Source organism: Pristiophorus japonicus, unplaced genomic scaffold (genome assembly GCF_044704955.1).
Source record: "Pristiophorus japonicus isolate sPriJap1 unplaced genomic scaffold, sPriJap1.hap1 HAP1_SCAFFOLD_769, whole genome shotgun sequence".
Lineage (NCBI taxonomy): Eukaryota > Metazoa > Chordata > Chondrichthyes > Pristiophoridae > Pristiophorus > Pristiophorus japonicus.
Window position 1 is genome coordinate 71,608 of NW_027254686.1, and position 19,970 is coordinate 91,577.

Genomic DNA, 19,970 nt, shown 5'->3' on the forward strand with positions numbered 1-19,970 from the left:
TTAATATATTTATATTCCCTCTCGGTGATTGTGGAGGCAGTTCAGAGAAGGTTCACTAGGTTGATTCCGGGGATGAGGGGGTTGACTTATGAGGAAAGGTTGAATAGGTTGGGCCTCTACTCATTGGAATTCAGAAGAATGAGAGGTGATCTTATAGAAACGTATAAGATTATGAGGGGATTTGACAAGGTGGATGCAGAGAGGATGTTTCCACTGATGGGGGAGACTAGAACTAGGGGGCATAATCTTAGAATAAGGGGCCGCCCATTTAAAACTGAGATGAGGAGAAATTTCTTCTCTCAATGGGTTGTGAATCTGTGGAATTCGCTGCCTCAGAGAGCTGTGGAAGCTGGGACATTGAATAAATTTAAGACAGAAATAGACGATAAGCGGGTAATGGGCTTTGGGGAGCGGGCGGGGAAGTGGAGCTGAGTCCATGATCCGATCAGCCATGATCTTATTCAATGGCAGAGCATGCTCGAGGGGCCTTACGGCCTACTCCTGCTCCTATTCTTATGTTCTTATGTGATTGGGGCCCAGGAGAGGCGTGAGTTCGGGGCCCAGAAGAGGCGAGGGCCCAGGGGCAGCACGGGCCCAGCCCACACTGCGATATGTGTACGCACTCGGTCCGTGCAGCAGAGCTGGTCTCCAGTCGTCCTGGTTAACCTTTGCCACTGGACCAAGACCTAGCTCTGTCGAGCCCCGTGTGGTGGCTGGTGTGCAACGGTCACCCCACGTTAAAAAAATCCACGCACAGGGCATCTTCCACCCTTCAGGATGTAGTTCGGGATCCGGAATATTAGGTCCTTCATTGGAACACCTAGGAACTTTTTGGCGTAGAAGCAAGTCATCCTCGACTCGAGGGACTGCCTATGATTGATGAGATAAAAGCATAAAATTCCAGAGAGATATTAATAGATTAAATGACCGGGCAAAACGGTGTCAAATGGATTTCAATGTAGACAAATGTGAGGTCAACCACTTTGGACCTAAAAAGGATAAAACAGGGTACTTTCTAAATGGTAAAAATCTAAAAACAGCGGATGTCCAAAGAGACTTGGGGTCCAGGTACATAGATCATTAAAGTGTCATGAACAGGTACTGAAAATAATCCAAAAGACGCACAGAATGCTGGCCTTTATATCTGGAGGACTGTAATACAAGGGGGTAGAAGTTATGCTGCAGCTGTACAAAGCCCTGGTTAGACCCCACCTGGAGCACTGTGAGCCGTTCTGGGCCCCACACCTGAGGGAGGATATATTGACCTTGGAGGGAGTGCAGTGTGGGTTTACCAGAATGTTACCCGGACTGCAAAGGTTAAGTTATGAGGAGAGATTACATAAACTCGGGTTGTATTCTCCCAAAATTTAGATGGTTTAGGGGTGATCTGATTGAAGTTTTCAGGATATTAAGGGGAACAGATAGGGTAGATAGAGAGAGACTATTCCCGCAGGTTGGGGATTCTCGGACTCGGGGCAGAGTCTGAAAATGAGAGCCAGACCTTTCAGGAGTGAAACTGGGAAACACTTCTTCACACAAAGGGTGGTGGAAGTTTGGAACTCTCTTCCACAAACGGCAATTGATGCTCGGTCAATTGTTCATTTTAAATCGGAGATTGATAGCGTTTTGTTAGCCAAAGCTATTAAAGGATATGAGACAAAGGTGGGTATACGGAGTTAGGTCACAGATCAGCCACGATCGCATTGAAAGGCGGAACAGGCTCGAGGGGCTGAATGGCCTCCTACTGTTCCTAGTCTTTTGTTATGGAAGGGTTGCCTGGTTATGGGATGGTTACCTAGTTATGGGATGGTTGCCTGGTTGCAGGATGGTTGCCTGGATATGGGATGGTTGCCTGGTTGTGAGATGGTTGCCTGGTTTATGCGATGGTTGCCTGGTTGTGGGATGGTTGCCTGGTTTATGCGATGGTTGCCTGGTTGTGGGATGGTTACCTGGTTATGATATGGTTGCCTGGTTGTGTGATGGTTGCCTGGTTTATGGGATGGTTGCCTGGATATGGGATGGTTGCCTGGTTGTGTGACGGTTGCCTGGTTTATGGGATGGTTGCCTGGATATGGGATGGTTGCCTGGTTGTGAGATGGTTGCCTGGTTATGGGATGGTTACCTGGTTATGGGATGGTTGCCATCTTTAAAAAAGGGAACAAGTCCGACTGTGGCAACTACAGAGGAATCTCCCTGCTATCAGCCACTGGGATAGTTATCGCCAAAGTCCTCCTCAATCGTCTTCTCCCCGTGGCCGAGCAGCTCCTCCCAGAGTCGCAATGCGGATTTCATCCCCTACGGTGCACAACGGACATGATCTTTGCAGCGCGACAGCTGCAGGAAAAATGCCGGGAGCAGCACCAGCCCTTATACATGGCCTTCTTCGATCTTACAAAGGCCTTTGACACCGTCCCCCTCCGTTTCGGATGTCTCCAAAAGTTCGTCAACATCCTCTGCCTGCTCCACGACGACATGCAGGCCGTGATTCTTACCAATGGATCCATTACAGACCCAATCCACGTCTGAACTGGGGTCGCACAGGGCTGCGTCATCGCCCCAACCCTCTTCTCAATCTTCCTCGCTGCCATGCTTCACCTCACAGTCGACAAGCTCCCCGCTGGAGTGGAACTAAACTACAGAACCAGTGGGAAGCTGTTCAACTTGTGCCGTCTCCAGGCCAGGTCCAAGACCACCCCAACCTCTGTCGTCAAGCTACAGTACGCGGACAACGCCTGTGTCTGCGTACATACAGAGGCTGAACTCCAGGACATAGTCAACATATTTCCTGAGACGTATGAAAGCATGGGCCTTATGCTAAACATCCATAAGACAAAGGTCCTCCACCAGCCTGTCCTCGCCGCACAGCACTGCCCCCCCAGTCATCAAGATCCACGGCACACCCCAGACAATGTGGACCATTTCCCATACCTCAGGAGCCTTTTATCAACAAAAGCAGACATTGATGATGAGATTCAACACCGCCTCCAGTGCACCAGTGCAGTCTTCAGTCGCCTGAGAAAAAGAGTGTTTAAAGACCAGGCCCTCAAATCTGCCACCAAGCTCATGGTCTACAGGGCTGTAGTAATACCCGCCCTCCTGTATAGCCCAGAGACATGGACCGTGTAGAGTAGACACCTCAAGTCGCTGGAGAAATACCACCAATGATGCCTCAGCAAGATCCTACAAATCCCCTGGGAGGACAGACGCACCAACGTTAGCGTCCTCGACCAGGCCAACCTCCCCAGCGTCGAAGCACTGACCACACTCGACCAGCTCCGCTGGGCAGGCCACACTGTCCACATGCCAGACACGAGACTCCTAAAGCAAGCGCTCTACTCGGAACTCCTTCACGGCAAACGGGCCAGAGATGGGGAGAGGAAATGTTACAGGGACACCCTCAAAGCCTCCCTGATAAAATGCAACATCCCCACCGACACCTGGGAGTCCCTGGCCAAAGACCGCCCTAAGTGGAGGAAGTGCATCCGGGAGGGCGCTGAGCACCTCGAGTCTCATCGCCGAGAGCATGCAGAAATCAAGCGCAGGCAGCGGAAGGAGCGTGCGGCAAACCAGTCCCACCCTCCCCTTCCCTCAACCACTGTCTGTCCCACCTGTGACAGGGACTGTGGCTCTCGTATTGGTCTGTTCAGCCACCTAAGGACTCATTTTAAGAGTGGAAGCAAGTCTTCCTCGATTCCGAGGGACTGCCTATGATGATGATGATGAGGTTGCCTGGATATGGGATGGTTGCCTGGTTATAGGATGGTTGCCTGGTTACAGGATGGTTGTCTGGTTTATGGGATGGTTGCCTGGATATGGGATGGTTGCCTGGTTGTGGGATGGTTGCCTGGTTATAGGATGGTTGCCTGGTTACAGGATGGTTGTCTGGTTTATGGGATGGTTGCCTGGATATGGGATGCTTGCCTGGTTGTGGGATGGTTGCCTGGTTATGGGATGGTTGCCATCTTTAAAAAAGGGGACAAGTCCGACTGTGGCAACTACAGAGGAATCTCCCTGCTATCAGCCACTGGGATAGTTATCGTTAAAGTCCTCCTCAATCGTCTTCTCCCTGTGGCCAAGCAGCTCCTCCCGGAGTCACAGTGCGGGGCACAACGGACATGATCTTTGCAGCGTGACAGCTGCAGGAAAAATGCCGGGAGCAGCACCAGCCCTTATGGACTTCTTCAGGCCTTTGACATTGTCAACCGCGAGGGTCTATGGAACGTCCTCCTCCGTTTCAGATGCCCCCAAAAGTTCGTCGACATCCTCCGCCTGCTCCACGACGACATGCAGGCCGTGATCCTTATCAACGGATCCATTACAGACCCAATCCACGTCCGGACCGGGGTAAAACAGGGCTCCGTCATCGCTCCAACCCTCTTCTCAATCTTCCTCGCTGCCATGCTCCACCTCACAGTCGACAAGCTCCCCGCTGGAGTGGAACTAAACTACAGAACCAGTGGGAAGCTGTTCAACCTTCGCCGTCTCCAGGCCAGGTCCAAGACCACCCCAACCTCTGTCGTCGAGCTACAGTACGCGGACGACGCCTGCATCTGCGCACATACAGAGGCTGCACTCCAGGACATAGTCAACGTATTTACTGAGACATACGAAAGCATGGGCCTTACGCTAAACATCCATAAGACAAAGATCCTCTACCAGCCTGTCCTCACCACACAGCACTGCCCCCAAGTCATCAAGATCCACGGCGCGGCCCTGGACAACGTGGACCATTTCCTATACCTCGGGAGCCTTTTATCAACAAAAGCAGACATTGATGAGGAGATTCAACACCGCCTCCAATGCACCAGCGCAGCCTTTGGCCGCCTGAGGAAAAGGCTGTTCGTAGACAGGCCCTCAAATCTACCAAGCTCATGGTCTACAGGGCTGTAGTAATACCTGCCCTCCTGGCTCAGAGACATGGACCATGTACAGTAGACACTTCAAGTCGCTGGAGAAATACCGCCAACGATGCCTCCGCAAGATCCTACAAATCCCTTGGGAGGACAGACACACCAACATTAGCGTCCTCGTCCAGGCCAACATCCCCAGCATTGTAGCACTGACCACACTTGATCAACTCCGCTGGGCAGGCCAATTATCCGTATGCCAGACACGTGATTCCCAAAGCAAGCGCTCTACTCGGAACTCCTTCATGGCAAACGAGCCAAAGGTGGGCAGAGGAAACGTTACAAGGACACCCTCAAAGGCTCCCTGATAAAGTGCAACATCCCCTCCGACACCTGGGAATCCCTGGTCAAAGACTGCCCTAAGTGGAGGAAGTGCATCTGGGAGGGCGCTGAGCATCTCGAGAGCATGCAGAGACCAAGCGCAGGCAGTGGAAGGAGCGTGCAGCAAACCTAACCTACCCACTCTTTCCCTCAACGACTATTTGTCCCACCTGTGACAGAGACCGTAATTCCCGTATTGGACTGTTCAGCCATCTAAGGACTCATGTTAAGAGTGGAAGCAAATCTTCCTCGATTCCGAGGGACTGCCTATGATGATGATGTTGATGAGGTTACCTGGTTATGGGATGGTTGCCTGGTTATGGGATGGTTGCCTGGTTATAGGATCGTTGCCTGGTTACGGGATGGTTGCCTGGTTATGGGATGGTTGCCTGGTTATAGGCAACGTCCTCCTCCATTTTGGGTGCCCCCAAAAGTTTGTCAACATCCTTCGCCTGCTCCACGACGACATGCAGGCCGTGATCCTTACCAGCTGATCCGTTACAAACCAATTCCACGTCTGAACCGGGGTCACACAGGGCTGCGTCATCGCCCCAACCCTCTTCTCAATCTTCCTCGCTGCCATGCTCCACCTCACAGTCAACAAGCTCACCGCTGGAGTGGAACTAAACTATAGAACCAGTGGGAAGCTGTTCAACCTGCGCCGTCTCCAGGCCAGTTCCAAGATCACCCAAACCTCTGTCGTTGAACTGTAGTACACGTACGACGCCTGCGTCTGCGCACATTCGGAGACTGAACTTCAGGATATAGTCGATGTATTCACTGAGGCATATGAAAGCATGGGCCTTACGCTTAATATCCGAAAGACAAAGGTCCTCCACCAGCCTGTCCCCGCCGCACAGCACTGCCCTCCAGTCATCAAGATTCATGGCGCGGTCCTCGACAACGTGGACCATTTCCCATACCTCGGGAGCCTCCTATCAGCAAAGGCAGACATTGATGCGGAGATTCAACATCACCTCCAGTGCGCCAATGCAGCCTTTGGCCGCCTGAGGAAAAGAGTGTTCGAAGACCAGGCCCTCAAATCTGCCACCAAGCTCATGGTCTACAGGGCTGTAGTAATACCCACCCTCCTGTATGGATCAGAGGCATGGACCATGTACAGAAGACACCTCAAGTCACTGGAGATATATCACCAACGATGTCTCCGCAAGTTCCTGCAAATCCCCTGGGAGATAGATGCACCAACATCAGTGTCCTCACCCAGGCCAACATCCCCAGCATTAAAGCACTGACCACACTCGATCAGCTTCGGTGGGCAGGCCACTTTGTTCGCATGCCAGACACGAGACTCCCTAAACAATTGCTCTACGCGGAGCTCCTTCGTGGACAGCGGAAACGTTACAAGGACACCATCAAAGCCTCCCTGGCAAAGTGCAACATCCCCACTGATGCCTGGGAGACCCTGGCCGAAGACCGCCAGAGGTGGAGAAAGTGCATCCGGGAGGGCGCTGAGCACCTCGAGTCTCAATGCTGCGAGCGTGAAGAGATCAGGCGCAGGCAGCGGAAGGAGCGTGCGGTAAATCAGGGCCACCCCACTTCCCCTGACAAATATCTGTCCCACCTGTGACAGGGTCTGTGGCTCTCGTATCGGACTGTTCAGCCACCAAAGAACTCACTTTAAGAGTGGAAGCAAGTCTTCCTCGATTTCGAGGGGCTGCCTACGATGATGATAGGATGGTTGCGTGGTTACGGGATGGTTGCCTGGTTATGGGATGGTTGCCTGGTTATGGGATGGTTACCTGGTTTATGGGATGGTTGCCTGGTTTATGGGATGGTTGCCTGGTTTATGGGATGGTTACCTGGTTTATGGGATGGTTGCCTGGTTTATGGGATGGTTGCCTGGTTATGGGATGGTTGCCTGGTTTATGGGATGGTTACCTGGTTATGAGATGGTTACCTGGTTTATGGGATGGTAGCCTGGTTTATGGGATGGTTACCTGGTTTATGGGATGGTTGCCTGGTTTATGGGATGGTTGCCTGGTTATGGGATGGTTGCCTGGTTTATGGGATGGTTGCCTGGTTATGGGATGGTAGCCTGGTTTATGGGATGGTTGCCTGGTTTATGGGATGGTTACCTGGTTTATGGGATGGTTGCCTGGTTATGGGATGGTTGCCTGGTTTATGGGATGGTTACCTGGTTTATGGGATGGTTGCCTGGTTATGGGATGGTTGCCTGGTTTATGGGATGGTTGCCTGGTTTATGGGATGGTTACCTGGTTATGGGATGGTTGCCTGGTTTATGGGATGGTTGCCTGGTTAGCCACATTTTAAGACCTCAGCTTTCCCTGTTGCTGCTGAGTTGCTTGAGTTTCCCCGTTTTTCTATTGGCTGCTTTCTCCCGGCCGCTGATTGGATGCTGCGTCCCCGCCGTGGATTGGCTGCTGGTTTCCCCCGGCCTGCTGATGGGATGCTTTGCCGCCGCCCGCTGATTGGTTGTTTTTCCCCCCCCCACCCACCGCCTCCGCTGATTGGGCGCCGCGGATTCACGGTGGTGTCACGCGCGCTGATTGGCTGGCCGGCGGCGGCTCGCGCGCGGGTGTGAGCGGGGGGGGCGGGGGGGGTGGCTCTACCCGCCATGCCGCGCGCCGAGGCTGCCCGGATCACTTCCGGCCGTTCGCAGAGCTGCTTCCTGGAGCCGGGCCCAGCGCTCGGAGACAACCGCGGGAGGCGGAGAGAGACAAGCCGCCCCCGGGACTGAGCGGGGCCCGCGGCACCCGGCACCCACACACGGCCCGGCACCAGGTGAGGCCCGCGCGCGGGGTCTGCCAGCGCAGCCACCGGGGATCCGAGCGGCCCCCGGGCCTGCTGCAGGGACACAGGCTTCGCCCCCTCGCCCCCCGGCACATTCCACCCCCGCACTGTGGGGCAGCTCCCCCACACACCCTTATTGGCAATGGCGGTCTGCCCCCTTTTTATGGGGAGTAATATTTGCCCCCTTTTTATGGACGAAGAGAAATTTCCCCTCCTATGGGCAGTGGGATTTGCCCCCATTTTTACAGGGGATAGAGATCTACCTCCCTTATTATGGAGAGAGAAATTTGCCCCCCTTTTTATCGGGGGAGGGAGATTTGTCCCCCCTTTTTATCGGGGGAGGGAGATTTGTTCCCCTTTTTATCGGGGAGGGAGATTTGTCCCCCCTTTTATCGGGGAGGGAGATTTGTCCCCCCTTTTATCGGGGAGGGAGATTTGCCCCCCTTTTATCGGGGGAGGGAGATTTGTCCCCCTCTTTATCGGGGGAAGGAGATTTGTCCCCCTCTTTATCGGGGGGGAGATTTGTCCCCCCTTTTATCGGGGAGGGAGATTTGCCCCCCCTTTTATCGGGGGAGGGAGATTTGTCCCCCTCTTTATCGGGGGAAGGAGATTTGTCCCCCTCTTTATCGGGGGAGGGAGATTTGGCCCCCTTTTTATCGGGGGAGGGAGATTTGGCCCCCTTTTTATCGGGGGAGGGAGATTTGTCCCCTTTTTTATCGGGGGAAGGAGATTTGTCCCCCTTTTTATCGGGGGAAGGAGATTTGTCCCCCTTTTTATCGGGGGAGGGAGTTTTGGCCCCCTTTTTATCGGGGGAGGGAGTTTTGGCCCCCTTTTTATCGGGGAAGGGAGATTTGGCCCCCTTTTTATCGGGGGAGGGAGATTTGGCCCCCTTTTTATCGGGGGAGGGAGTTTTGGCCCCCTTTTTATCGGAAGGGAGATTTGGCCCCCTTTTTATCGGGGGAGGGAGATTTGGCCCCCTTTTTATCGGGGGATATTGAATTTACCTCCCTTTTATGGGGAGATAAATTTGCCCCCCATTTTATGGGGTGGTGGGAGATTTGCCCCTTTTTATGGCAGAAAGGGAGATTTACCCCCACAAACTCATTGTGTCATCCCATTTCACAATAATAATCTTGCCTGGGAAATTTGGAATAAGATTTGCCTGTGTGGGCTAGGGTTACAGCCTAAGGCTGTGTGGGGTGCATGGTGGAGAGATCGGGGGTGGGAGAGAATGAGGTGAGGGCGTCTCGGCTGAGCTGAAGGGGCTGGCGCTTTTGTAAACTCTCGAGTTATTGGAATGAGATGAGATGAATGCTCTCAGACTGGCTATGGAGCCCGCGTGAATCCGCAGTTGACCTTTCTCGGGAGTGGTTCCACTTTTACATTGATATTTCCTCCAATAAGATTGGAGGTGTGGGTGGTGGGATGATGTCCGAGTGTGAGGCAGGTTTAAAAAAAAAGAAAGACTTGCATTTATATAGCGCCTTTCACGATCGTAGGATGTCCCAAAGTGCTTTGCAACCAGTGAAATACTTTTTTTGGAGTGTAGTCACTGTTGTAAGGTAGGAAACGCGGCAGTCAATTTGCGCACAGCAAGCTCCCACACACACACACCAATGTGATGATGACCAGATAATCTGTATTAGTGGTGTTGGTTGAGAGATTGAGTCTTGGCCAGGACACCAGGGATAACTCCCACTGCTCAACATCAACCGAAGGCAGGCTTAACATCTCATCCGAAAGACGGCACCTCCGACAGTGCGGCACTCCCTCAGCACTGCACTGGGAGTGTCAGCCTGGATTTTTGTGCTCAAGTCCCGGGTGTGGGACTTGAACCCACAACTGTCTGACTCAGTGTGCTACCCACTGAGTCACGGATCACTCAAACAGTGAACAACCTAAACAGGGGGGATTAGGATTGTTATGGGTTTATAGTGCTGAAGAGCTATGGGAGACCTCGTACTAAGAGCTCTTTTGAGGTTTGCTTGGATTACCTCGACCACCGCCCGAGCTCAAAGTTCTGGCTTCAGATGGAGCTGAAACTGATGGTGTTAAATAATCACTTGTGCTGCTGGGTCCATGGCTTTGTTACCTCCAGACTTGACTATTCCAGCGCACTCTTGGTCCCACATTCTACCCGACGCAAACTTGAGGTGATCTAAAACTCGGCTGTCCGTGTCCTAACTCGTACCAAGTCCCACTCACCCATCACCCCCTGTGCTCGCTGACTGACATTGGCTCCCGGTTAAGCAATGCCTCGATTTCAAAATTCTCATCCTTGTTTTCAAATCCATGGCCCTCGCCCTTCCCTATCTCTGTAATCTCCTCCGGCCCCACAACCCCCCGAGATGTCTGCGCTCCTCTAATTCTGCCCTCCTGAGCATCCCTGATTATAATTGCTCCACCATTGGTGGCCGTGCCTTCTGTTGCCTGGGCCCCAAGCTCTCAAACTCCCTGCCTAAACCTCTCCGCCTCTCTACCTCGCTCTCTTTTAAGATGCTCCTGAAAACCTACCTCTTTGACCAAGCTTTTGGTCACCTGCCCTAATTTCTCCTTATGTGGCTCGGTGTCAATTTTGGTTGATAAAACAGCGCCGTTCGACGTTTTACTATGTCATCATCATCGTCATCATCATAGGCAGTCCCTCGGAATCGAGGAAGACTTGCTTCCACTCTAAAAATGAGTCCTTAGGTGGCTTAACAGTCCAATACGAGAACCACCCTGTCACATGTGGGACAGATAGTCTTTGAGGGAAAGAGTGGGTGGGACTGGTTTGCCGCACGCTCCTTCCGCTGCCTGCGCTTGGTTTCTGCACGCTCTTGGTGACGAGACTCAAGGTGCTCAGCGCCCTCCCGGATGCACTTCTTCCACTTGGGGCGGTCTTTGGCCAGGGACTCCCAGGTGTCGGTGGGGATGTTGCACTTTATCAGGGAGGCTTTGAGGGTGTCCGTGTAATCTTTCCTCTGCCCACCTTTGGCTCATTTGCCGTGAAGGAGTTCCGAGTAGAGCGCTTGCTTTGGGAGTCTCGTGTCTGGCATGCGGACAATGTGGCCTACCCAGCGGAGCTGGTCGAGTGTGGTCAGTGCTTCAATGCTGGGCATGTTGGCCTGGTCGAGGATGCTAATGTTGGTGCGCCTGTCCTCGCAGGGAATTTGCAGGATAATACTACATTATAGGCGCTATATAAATACAAGTTGATCAGTTCCACTCCAGTGTGACTGATGATGGGGACGACAAAGTGCAGTAGCGACACTCGCTGCTCGACTTTCTAAAGGTGGCCGCAAGTGATTCCTGTTAGAGATGCTGTCGGAGAGTTGGCTGGTGCTGAACAAACGAGACAGTCCTGCTGTGCGGAACATCACTGCACAGCCTGCTTGGACAGGAGCGGAATTTGGCGATGCGCCGGTGATATCACTTTTTCCTCATTGGTTATGAGGGATCAGCTGACCCAAGTGTGGTCGGGGCTCTGCGGAGTTGCCGCTGTAATGAGAGTCTCCTATTTTTGTTTTGAGGAACCTGGATAACGGGCCAGAAGCCCATGGTGCATGATAGCAGCACGGAGTAAAGGAGACGAGATGAATCAGGAACTGATAGCTTGGTGACGCTAAGCTGGGATTTGAAAAACCTGAAGAGTGCTGGAGCAAAGCAGGACTGAGGGAGGTAAGGAGTTTCACCGTCTTGAGAATTGGAAGAAAGCCTGAGGTAGCATCGCAGGCGGTGTGAGGGAGAAGGACTGTATTGAGGGCAGTATATTTGCAACTTGGCTGAAAACGAGAGTTAGGCAGATTCTCCTATTACCCCCTCGACTGCCCTGTTTGGCGAACCCTTTTTCAAAGCTGCACAGATGATGCAGAGTTTGTGCCTGTAGTGAACAGTTAGGAGACAGATGAAGTCGCCTTTTCGTGCTGGAGCGGACCGAATCTCTCTCATTGCACGCACAGAACGGCACAAAGTCCCCAAGGGATGAGGCGTTCCCGGTGGGTCAGTTGTTGGTTTGCGGGGGGAGGGAGGAAGGAGGGGCAAGGTCTCAGTGGGGGTGGAGATGTCCTGCCGGGGATCTTCTGGACCAGTGAGGGAAAAGTAGAGAGCATTCTCTTCCAACTGTCCACTGCACTGTTTCATTTCTGAGGTGTTGAGGTGTCATTATCCCAAACAGAAAAGAAAGGAAGACTTGCATTTATATAGCGCCTTTCATGGCCTCCAAAGGTACAGCAGATGAAGTACTTTTCGAAGTGTAGTCGCTGTTGTAATGTAGGAAACGCGGCAGCCAATTTGCGCACAGCAAGCCAATATCCCTCAATCACCATAACAAAAACATGATCTGGGTCATTATCACATTGCTGTTTGTGGGAGCTTGCTGTGCGCAAATTGGCTGCCGTGTTTCCCACAATACTGTAGTGACCGCGCTCCAAAGGTACTTCATTGGGTGTGGAGCACTTTGAGACATCCAGTGGTCGTGAAGGGGGCTATATAAATCCAAGTCTGTATTTCTATTGAGCCGGTGAGGATCACAGTGATTGTGTTTGAGCCTGTGTTTGAACGGTGTCAGCAGAGCCTGGTCTCCAGTCGTCTCGGATCCCCTTGCCACTAGGCCAAGACCTTGCTCTGCTAAGCCTGTATGGTGGCCAGTGTGCAACGGCCACCACACGTTAAAAGAACTCACGCACAGGTCTCTTCCACCCTTCAACATGAAGTTTGGGACCTGGGAAGTCAAGACCCTCATGAGCAACTCATAGTCACCTGAGAACTCACTTTTGTAGTGGAAGCAAGTCTTCCTCGATTTCGAGGGACTGCCTATGATGATGTGCGCAAATCAGCTGCCGTGTTTCCTACATTACAACAGTGACTATACTCCAAAAGTACTTCATTGGCTGTAAAGCATTTTGAGGCGTCTGGTGGTCGTGAAAGGCGCTATATAAATGCAAGTCTTTCTTTGTATTGGTGGGAGGAGGATGGTGTAGGGTGCCTTTCTGAGCCTGAGTAAGGAGGTTTGCAACATTAACGAGGGGCCATCCCCCTGCGTCTAGTCGTAAAATGTCCTAGGGCGCTTCACGGGAGTGTTTTCAGACAAAATTTAACACTGAGCCACATAGAGCGACATTAGGATAGGTGGCTAAAACCTTGGTCAAAGAGGTAGGTTTAAAGCAGTGTCTTAAAGGAGAAGAGAGAGGCGGAGAGACTTGGGGAGGGAATTCCAGAGCTTAGGGCCCAAGCAGCTGAAGGCATGGCCGCTGATGGTGGAGCGATTAAAATCAGGGATGCTCAAGAGGCCAGAATTAGAGGAGTGCAGAGATCTCGGGGGGGGGGGGGGGGTGGGGGGGGGGGGGGGGGGTGGGGGGGGGGGGGGGGTGGGGGGGGGGGGGGGGGGGGGTGGGGGGGGGGGGGGGGGTGGGGGGGGGGGGGGGGGGGGGGTGGGGGCGTTGTGGGGCTGGAGGAGGTTGCAGAGATAGGGAGGGGGTGAGGCCATGGAGGGATTTGAAAACAAGGATGAGAATTTTATAATCGAGGCGTTGCTTAACCGGGAGCCAATGTCGGTCAGCGAGCACAGGGGGTGATGGGTGAGCGGGACTTGGTGCGAGTTAGGACACTGGCAGCCGAGTTTTGGATGAACTTAAGTTTATGTCAGGTGGGGGTTTGGAGGCCGGCCAGGAGTGGGTTCGAATAGTCGTGTCCAGAGGTAACGAGCGTGGATGAAGGTTTCAGCAGAAAATGGACTGAGGCAGTGGCAGAGACCAAAGATATTATACAAATAGGAACAGGAGGAGGCCATTCATCCTCTCGAGCCTGTCTGCCATTCAGTGAGATCATGGCTGATCTGTGACCTAACTCCATATTGCTCCATATCCTTTAATACCTTTGGTTAAAAAGCTATCGATCTCAGCTTTAAAATTAACAATTGACCTAGCATTAATTGCAGTTTGCGGAAGAGAGTTCCAAACTTCTACCGCCCTTTGTGTGTAGAAGTGTTTCCTAATTTCACTCTTGAAAGGTCTGGCTCTAATTTCTAGACTTTGCCCCTAGTCCTAGACTTGCCAACCAGCGGGAATAGTTTCTCTCTCTATCTACCTCATCAGTTCCCCTTAATACTGTGGTTAACTGTGAACAGGACTATAAGTGACTTTAGGACCGACAGAAGTCAGTAGATTGGGCAGATGGATGTCAGTCAAAGTTTAATATGCAGAAATTTGAGGTGATACATAATGGGAGGAAACACACACTAAATAGTAAAACTTTAGCGGTAGAGAATCAGAGAGACTTAGGGATTCAGGTAAGAACATCTTTAAAAGTGGAAGGGCAGGCGTATGAGATCCTGGAATGAGAGGGTTGTCCCACGAGAGATTGTGGAGATTGGGCCTATACTCTCTGGAGTTTAGAAGAGTGAGAGGTGATCTAATTGAAACACATAAAATTCTTACAGGGCTTGACAGGGTAGATGCAGGGAGGATGTTTCCCCCCGGGCTGGGGAGTCTAGAACCAGGGGTCACACTCTCAGGATAAGGGGTCGGCCATTTAGGACAGAGATGAGGAGAAACTTCTTCACTCAGAGGGTGGTGAATCTTTGGAGTTCTCTGCCCCAGGGGGCTGTGGAGGCTCAGTCGTTGAGTATATTCAAGACAGATGGATAGATTTTTTTTAACTCTCGAGGGATATGGGGTTCAGGCGGGAAAGTTGAGGTCGATGATCAGCCATGATCTTATTGAATGGCGGAGCAGGCTCGATGGGCTGAATGGCCTTCTCCTGCTCCTAATTCTTAAGTTATGGTCCTAGGTTTTATAAATAGAGTGCAAAGAGGTGATGCTAAATCTATACCAAGCATTGATTAGGTCACTTGGAATATTGTCTAGTTTTGGATTCCTTGCTTTAGGAAGGCTGTTGCGATCTTGGAGAGCGCGTGTTCGAGATTCACGGAGATGAACCCAGGGGTGGGAGTTACAAGGAGAGATAAGAGAAACTGGAGCTTTTCCATTGCAATCGAGAGCGTTAAGGCAAGGTCTGATCAAGGGGTTCCAAAACATGAGAGTTTTGATGAGTTTAATCGGGAAAACTATTTTCACTGATCAGTGAGTCGATAACTAGAGGCCATTCATTTCACCAAAAGAATGAATGGAGTGTTTAGGAGAATATTTTTGTGAATGACAGAGGGTTGTTGGGGCATAAGAACATGAGAATTAGGAGCAGGAGTCAGCCATTCGGCCCCTCGAGACTGCTCCATCATTCAATAAGATCATGGCTGATCTTTGACCTCAACTCCACTTTGAGGGATTCCCGATTCCCTTAATATCTAAAAATCTATCGATCTGAGTCTTGAATATGAGTTGAGCTTCCATAGCCCTCTGGGGTAGAGAATTCCAAAGATTCACCACCTTCTGAGTGAAGAAGTTTCTCCTCATCTCAGTCCTAAATGGCCGGCCCCTTATCCTGAGACTGTGACCCCTGGTTCTAGACTCCCCAGCCCGGGGGAAACATCCTCCCTGCATCTACCCTGTCAAGCCCTGTAAGAAATTTGTATTTTTCAATGAGATCACCTCGCATTCTTCTAAACTCCAGAGAATATTGGCCTAGTCTACTCAATCTCTCCTCATAGGACAATCCCCCCATCCCAGGAATCAGTCTGGTGAACCTTTGTTGCACTCCCTCAACGGCAAGTATATCCTTCCTTAGGTAAGGAGACCAAAACTGTGCACAATACTCCAGGTGTGGTTTCACCAGGGCCCGATATAATTGCAGTAAGATGGAAAGTCCCAGCAGAAACAGTGAGGGACACAGCATCCATCATAGCTTTTGAAAAGAAAGTGGATAAGTTTTGAAAAAGAAAGACTTTAAAGGGGAATGGGACTAAGTGGCTAGCTCACTCAGAGAGCTGGCCTAGGCATGGTGGACAGTGGCCTCCTTCTGTGCCATCATTGATGGCCGTGCCTTCAGCTACCTGGGACTGAAGCTCTGAAATTTCCTCCCTAACCTTCTCCGCCTCTACCTCTTTCCTCCTTGAAGATGCTCCTTAAAGCTTACCTCTTTGACCAAGATCATCTGGCCTAATTCCTCCTTGTGCGGCTCAGTGTCAAATTTTTAATCGCATAACACTGTTGTGAAGCGCCTTGGGACGTGTTACTTTACATTAAGGGCACTACGTCAATGCAGGTTGTTGTAAAACGAGTTGATTCCATAATGACCCAGCCGGCAGTATGTATGCAATTGAAGAAAATAATTTTCTTTTTAAAATAACCTCCGGTCTTCCTGTTTGAATTTTGGCAGTTCGATTTGGGTGACGTTACCTGTCCGTTGTGGATTTGCACGGTCGGGGGCAGATTATCTGACGCTCATTTATCCGTTTTGCATCCGAGCTACGTTGGCGTCCATTTTAAATCTCGTGCTTGTGGCATTGGCTACCCTGCACGTTCAAAATGGTGGCCCAAATCCAAGTGGGCGGTGGGAGTTCTTTAAATTTGCCGTTGGAGTGTGGGGGGGCGGGGTTGCGGGGTGAGTTCGACTTGCTTTCCATACAGGCCTCTGATGTTGGAGCCAGTCCTGTCGAGATAGAATGGATGAAGTGTTTACTGCACAGAAACTGGCCATTCGTTCCTCAAGTCTGTGCCAATGTTTCTCTCCAGTTGCGGCAGCTAAGATCATAGTAACAGGAGGAGGCCTATTCCGCCATGCAATCACATCCTGGCTGATCTGTGGGCCGCCTCGATCTGTGTGAGAACGGGCCAGCCCCACACTGTGCGATATGTGCGCGCACTAGGTCCGTGCAGCAGAGCAGGTCTCCAGTCGTCCTGGTTAACCCTTGTGTCAAACCCGTGTGGCGGCTGGTGTGCAACGGTCACCCCACGTTAAAATAATCCACGCACAGGCATCTTCCACCCCCTCAACTGGAGTTCAGGACTGGAACATCGGGTCCTTCATTGAAACATCCGTGAACTCTTGTGGAAGCAAGTCATCCTCGTTCGAGGGACCGCCTGTGATGATGGCTGGTCTGTATCTTAACTCCAGTTACCAGCCTTGGTCCCATATCCCTTAATACCCTTGCCTGACACAAATCTACCCATCTCAGTTTTGACATTTTCCCCTGAGCGGCTCTAATTTTAAGGTGATGGCCCCTTGTTCTGGACTCCCCCTCCCCCTACCAGAGGAAATAGTTTCTTTCTATCTACACTATCAAATTCTTTAATCAGAAGCTTCTCGATTAGATCACCCCTTAATCATCTATATATGAGCCTGGTCTATGCCACCTGCCCTCATAATTTAAACCCTTCATTTAGCCCTGGCATCATTTTGATGAATCTGCACTGCGCCCCCTCCGAGGGCAGTCTCTCATTCCTGAAGGTATGATGCCCAGAACAGAATGCAATGCTCCAGATGTGGTCTAACCAGAGCTTTATACAGCTGTGTCAGCCGTGGCTCAGTGGGTAGCTCGATCACCTCTGAGTCAGAAGGTTGTGGGTTCAAGTCCCACCCCAGGAACATGAGCACATATAAAATCTCACCATCGGCAGTCCCTCGGAATCGAGGAAGACTTGCTTCCACTCTAAACGCGAGTTCTCAGGCGACTGAACAGTTCAATACGGGAATTACAGTCTCTGTCACAGGTGGGACAGACAGTAGTTGAAGGTAAGGGTGAGTGGGACTGGTTTTCCGCATGCTCTTTCCGCTGCCTGCGTGCTCTCGGCAACGAGATATATAAAATCTAGGCTGTCGGAGGTACTGTCATGCGGATGAGATGTGAAACAGAGGGTCCCGTCTGCTCTCTCGGGTGGACGTAAAATATCCCACGGCACTATTTTGAAGAAGAGCAGGGGGAGTTATCCCCGGTGTCCTGGGGCCAATATTTATCCCTCAATCCACATAACAAAAACAGATCATCTGGTCATGATCACATGGCTGTCTGTGGGAGCTTGCTGTGCGCAAGTTGGCTGCCGCGTTTCCCACGTTCCAACAGTGAGTGCATGGCAAAAAAAAAAAGTAATGCTGAGGTCGTGAAAGGTGCTATATAAATGCAAGTCTCTTGTATCCAGCCCCAATGCTGGCGGGTGCAGTGTGGGCCTGCTCCCGTCGTCCCTCTGTGCGGCTCTGGCTGACATTTCAGTTTCCTTACGCGGAGGAAGGAGCGGGTCCTCGCGAGTCGCGCTCACGTTTTGGCTCGAAGGCCACAGGGGGGAAGGGGCGAGGGGCGAAGGCTACTTTTTTGCATTGCCGAGGTAACCGGGCGCGCAGCTGCCAAACTCCAGGGTGCTTTGCATTTTTGCAAAGTGCCGTGTCTGCATCTGGTGCACAATAGCCGGTCCAAAAGCTCCAAGTCGATGCACTGGGCCCTTTTTTTAATAAAAAACCCCCCCTTTTTCGACTTCAGTGTAACTAATTGCACCCAGTGCCCCCTCTGAGGGGAGGATATAATTACAGTTTACAAAGGCAGTTTTCATTATCGTTGTGGACACAGGCATTTATAATGGGGAATGTTGGAAATGTGAGCAGCTCTGTTCCATTTAGGCTGCCCAGCGCTCGAGGGGTTCTGCTTGGCGGGCTTTTAAATGGAACAAAGCGCATGCGCGGTATTTTGAATGGGCCACGCAGCCCGTTAAAGGGGCCACGCGCCCCCCCCCCCCCCCCAAAAAAAATTACAGGGAATGTTCGCGAGTGGAGTGTAGGATTTATAATATGGAGAATCTAGAGAAATTGGTGCTGAGCGAGCGGTATAACTCACTACTGCCAGCTCTGTGGGACTGTAAAACTACCGCTCTCCAATCAGTACTTGTGGTCCAGCCCCATCCTAACAGTAACTGGTTTATTGAGGTGGTCGTCATCGGATTGGCTCAGTGGGTTGCACTCTTGTGTCTCTGAGTCAGGAGGCTGTGGGTTCAAGCCTGGCTCCAGTACAGAGCACACAATCCAGGCTGACACTTGGGAGAGCTGCACTGTCGAGATGTTGATCCTTCTGGTGGCTCGGCTGGATATTAAAACTCCAATCCAATCGAAGTGAAGCGTTGAGCTCTCGTATTGTCTGGCCACCGTTCCGCCAAGCACAGATCACCGCTCATTCATCTCCCTGCGGCTGTGGGATCTTGCTGTGCACACAATGGCTGCGTCATTGGTGATGTGCGTGTCAGCCGTGGTTCAGTGGGCAGCACTCGGAGAGTCAAGAGGTTGTGGGTTCAAGTCCCACTCCAGAGACTTGAGCACATAATTCTAGGCTGGCACTCCCAGTGCATTGCTGAGGGAGCGCCGCACTGCCGGAGGTGCCGTCTTTCGGATGAGACGTTAAACCGAGTCCCCGTCTGCTCTCTTTCAAGTGAACAAAAAAGATCCCATGGCACTATTTCGAAGAAGAGCAGGGGAAGTTATCCCCGGTGTCCTGGAGCCAATATTTATCCCTCAATCAACATCACTAAAACAGATTATCTGGGTAATTATCACATTGCTGTTTGAGGGAGCTTGCTGTGCGCAAATTGGCTGCCACGTTTCCCACATTCAAAGAGTACTTTATTGGCTATAAAGCGATTTGGGACGTCCAGTGGTTGTGAGAAGCGCTATATAAATGCAAGTCTTTCATTCACATACATACCAGTGATTGTACATCACTCTATATCTATTATTTGGAACAGTTAACAGAGACAAGTCAAAGGGCTGTGTACATTCAAGGCCTTGCTTTGTTCCTGTCACATGAAGACCTTTGCTGCACTGATCCCATGGACACATCAGTTAATTTCACTATTCTCACACGGATTTCTGTCGAAGGTGACCACTTTTCAGTAAGCGGTGGGTGTGTAAGGTGTGAACTTTTGTACAATACACAACTTGAACTGTGAAAAAACACCCACCAGTACAATTATAGATCAGACCCAACGTAATGTGGAAGAGTGCATTTTGAGCTCTATAATGCGAGGGTAGGGTTCTGTTGGTAAAGGCCATTATTGGTGGGATAGATTTGAGGAGATTACTTAAGGGTACGTATCCATCCATAGGTGCTCCCTCGAA

General features: G+C 51.3%; 1 protein-coding gene across 7 annotated transcripts in view; it reads left to right on the forward strand.

The window, feature by feature from the left end:
• Window positions 1–7,852: 7,852 nt before the first annotated feature.
• LOC139256795 (RAC-beta serine/threonine-protein kinase) overlaps window positions 7,853–19,970 on the forward strand; it is a 105,153-nt gene continuing 93,035 nt past the window's right edge. For 4 of the 7 annotated variants that reach the window (XM_070874298.1, XM_070874299.1, XM_070874303.1 and 1 more), the window contains exons 1-2: window positions 7,853–7,991; window positions 11,513–11,660. The gene's annotated coding sequence lies outside the window, so the exon portion shown is untranslated. The remainder of the gene's footprint in view (window positions 7,992–11,512; window positions 11,661–19,970) is intronic. The other 3 variants (XM_070874302.1, XM_070874304.1, XM_070874306.1) reach the window with 1 other exon arrangement.